This window comes from Sceloporus occidentalis, unplaced genomic scaffold (assembly GCF_023333645.1).
Source record: "Sceloporus occidentalis isolate IW3139 unplaced genomic scaffold, rSceOcc1.0.p SCAF_16, whole genome shotgun sequence".
Taxonomy (NCBI): Eukaryota; Metazoa; Chordata; class Lepidosauria; order Squamata; family Phrynosomatidae; genus Sceloporus; species Sceloporus occidentalis.
The window spans coordinates 1,080,130-1,084,235 of NW_028316996.1; positions in this window are offsets into that span (position 1 = coordinate 1,080,130).

Below are 4,106 nucleotides of genomic sequence, written 5' to 3' on the forward strand. Positions count from 1 at the left end.
TATACATGATGTGAATACAGTTCCACGGCGTGAGTTAATTTGGTCCAAAGCTTTGTGGGGCTAATGTGTAATTAGTATGTTCTCTGATATATGCTATAATAGTATATACATGAATTTACCATGCAGATCAAATCCTGGTGTCATGTTTAGTAGTAACTCATATTCATTAACACTGCTCCTAGATCCCCTTCTCATTGAACTATTTAATGAAGTTTAACCAATTGAGACTTTCTGAGACATGAGTGACTAATATGAGGTCATGTTCCCATTTTACACTAACCATTTAATCAAGGTAGATACAAACGTACGTTGCATCCGAATTCTCCTGTGTGTGGGGGGGTATATAGGTTTGTTGCCCACCTTGTTGTGTCTATGATAAAATCCCATGTGTTCTGCAGCTAACCTTTTGGCTCACATGAACGTGGTATTCTGTTTTCTTGTGCTTCTTCCTTGGTTGCTCAAAAGAGGCAATACATTAATTTTCATTCATGGAATACAGGCACAAAGAAAGGCAAGGATTGTGTTTGTAATGGAGTGCCCCTACAAAACAAACTATAACGTGAGGAGTACCCATCTGCGATGCCAGTCAGAAACGCGGCTTGATAATGACAAATGATATTCTGCAAGCAGAATATATAAAATAAATATACCCTCTCACTCACACATTCCTGTCAATGAGAAACAACGTCACCAAAAGAAATCCTGAATTTGAGTATTGTGGCAGGTACATCAGGTTATTACATTATACCTTTTTCCATCTCTTGTACAGATGTGGAACAGTCCCATGGAACTCATCCTGGAGAACATAAAGATCCAACCACTGTGGATCCAAATGAACAAAATAGAGAGTGTAAGAAAGAAGAATACAAATGGAGGCTGGCTCACCTTTTGGGCTCGGAGCAGACAGATATCCAGGATTACCACAGTGACAATTCTGCAGAAAGCGTGTGCACGGAAGACTTTGCGGTAAAGTTCAAGCAGGGAATGATAGAGCCAATATCAACCAGTGGAGCCAATGACAGAAGTGTTCTGGACAACGAAGAGTACAGCTTCATTAAACACCCCAAACTTTTTGAGGAAACCTCTGAAATTGCTGGTCCAACAGGGGATAATTTCACACTTAACACTGCAAGAAGGGAAAACATTCTGCAACAGTTTAAAGAAGAGTTAGAAGGTGATTTGCAAGCGGCATTACCTGCAAATAATGAGTGTGAGCCTTCCGGAGCCACCAGGAATAGGAGAGATAGTTTGGAGTCTCTCGGTGGAAGAATATCAAGACTTAGCCAGGTAAATATTTCAGAGCCATCAAGTCTACACAGTTTGGAGAAAATGAGCTCTGCAGTGAGTAATGTGTCCTCCAGAAGTGCAGAAGACCTCCTACAATGTGTTGTCTCTCCAGAAGACCTTGTGAAAAACAAGCTTGCTCTGTATTCTCAGAACATTGTAGAAAAGGGAGACTTTGTTAGTACAGATCTTCAAGAAAACAGTCCTGATTCGCAGCCTTCAGGCTCACATCTAAAGCAACGTTTTGAAGGCAACACAATAGACCTCAAGTCAGAAACTCAGTCTAATGACCAGCGCCATTTTGCAGGTATTTCTTCTCATGCAACTACTCCTCTTCTGAAAGGGCGCATGGATCACAAAATGTCTGACATTTCCACTGAACAAAGAAATGAAGACAATATCAGAATTTCTACACATCCAGCAGAACTGAGAACACACACAGAAAGCTGGAGATTGGATGACTCCCTCAAAAAACAATGTGGAAAAAAGGATGACAAGGGCTACCATACAGCGAAACCTGCTATAATGTTCAACTACGGGAACACAAACGGTGGTGTGGCGGATAAAACACTCTCTAGTAATAAAGTAGGACACCCGGAAGAAAATGCAGAACAAGCAAGAAAAGAAGACTTCCCGCAGTGCTCACAATCAGTTGTGGAAACTAGTTACTTATATAGCTTATGTAAGTCATAGAAACTACCAGACTTGACTTGGTTGTGAGAAATCTGCTTATCATAAATAAACCTTGATTCTTTGTCTCTGTGGCTTGTACAGTGCCAAGTCTACAGACGAGTGGATGACAGCAAATTAATACTGTTGTCTGAAATTACATTGTAGAATAGGTTGACATGTTTCGTATTTTCTGATTCTCTTGACATTAACTAAAGTTGACACTGTCCATATATGTTCATTACGTAAAAAATACACCTCTTATGAGACTTAAGAGCCTCTTTTCATACCTCCCAAGTGCCCGATTTTCTGGGTGCATTCATGCTGAGTTGTCCCACTTTTAGTGGGGATCATGGGCTGCGGGATCCTTTGATGTTCCCTGACTGGCCCAGTAAGCTTTAAAACAATGGAGGATGCAGGACATACCTCCATTGCTGCTATCACAACACCACCACGCAATGTTCTGTAGCTCTGCAAGAGGTAGGCTCCATCTCTGCCTCAAGCACTGCCATTCTCTGTCTCCGCTGACACCCCCAACAAAGGTGTCTCTTTTCAAAATGTTTACAACTGTTGACAGTGTATTGACTTAAGGCTTTTTTTCCCCTTAAATATGCTCCAATTTGCGATGAAAGATCTTTCTATCTTGTATATCGCGCACTTTGTTATATGCGTTTCTTATATGTTTATGATTGGTATGAGCCTATAACATATTTTTCAGGGAGTTTTGTGTTGTGTCAGTGTAAGGTAGATGGTCCAGTAGAAATACCATTGACATGTTGCTGGATTAGAGGACCTAGTGGGGAATCGTTTATTTCACTCATGCTGACTATAATAGCTGCTGGAAACAACACAAAATAAACCTGGACAATGTCTTTACATCTGCTAAAGTCCATACTTCACACATAAACACACATTTCATTTTTTTGCCCCCCCCATAGGCTCTAAAGACAACATCGAAAATCTGAGCTCAATGGACTCAACGCACAAGGAAGAGAACTTCACTCACTACAAGCATGTGGCTGGTATGAAGTCACAATCTGCATGTATTTTATGGTTTGATTTACATCTGGGGCTTTTATCCAGCTCAGTGCTAATTTATTCAATAATCGGTGATCAGGCGTGATCATTTTTTTGTCTTTTTAAATTAGTGGTCTCTCCCCGCCTTTCTCCTTCTCTCTCTCTCTCTCTCTCTCTCTCCCTCTCTCCTCTCTCTCTCTCTATCCCCTCTTTCTCTCTCCCCATTCTCTCATCTTCTTAAATAATACAGGTTTAGTTCAGGAAGCTTTTTTTTCAGTTTCAGTGCTGCCATCACTACAGGGTTAGATATCAAAGATGGGAAGTGTAATGAACAATAACTTAAGAAGGAACAGTTTTATGTTTTGATCTTGATTTGAAATTACAAGCAAATAAGGCATCTTCAGGCAGCTTTATGTTATGTATGTTTACTTCTTTGTGACATTTCCTGTTATTTCATATAAGCCGTTGCCTTAGGCTGTTGCTTTCTTGTTGTTGTAAAGGTATTCCTTTGAAGAGTTTTGATTCAGTGACAGTGGACAGTGATTTGGACTCTGTGACAACGGAGAGAGTACGCGATCACATTCGCAAGGCCCTGAATGTCACCAAAGGTGAAATCTTGTTTTTTCTTTCCAAAATGTACCACTGCTTGCAAATGTCACACCAACTTGTGCAAGTTTACTTCAGGTGCCAACTTGCATTTACCTGAACTTTGGTGAATTAAACCAAGTGTTCATCAATAGTATCGGAATCCTCATACCACCGTATTGTCCTACTAAAAAGAGGTGAACATTTCTCGCTGTAAGTCTGAATTCCAGAAGATAGAGCTCTGAACATCCCTGAAGAATATATTATATAAGTATTAACGATTTTTCATTAATAGGTTTTACGGATCCTGGACACAAGACTAGAAGAATGCGGCGGAGTCGCAGTGAGAGTCTCAGGTACTCAAAATACACTTATGCCAATACAGACATGTCTAAGACCAAAACATGCACGCTAAGACGTTTGCCACTTTGATTCCTTACCCATGTTTCCATGCCCTCTCTCATTCCCATATACCTGCTGTTTTAGATATGGTCTTTGAGCACTACATAGGGTTGGAAATGTATGAGCCTGAGCTCTTCAGTTAAGGATAG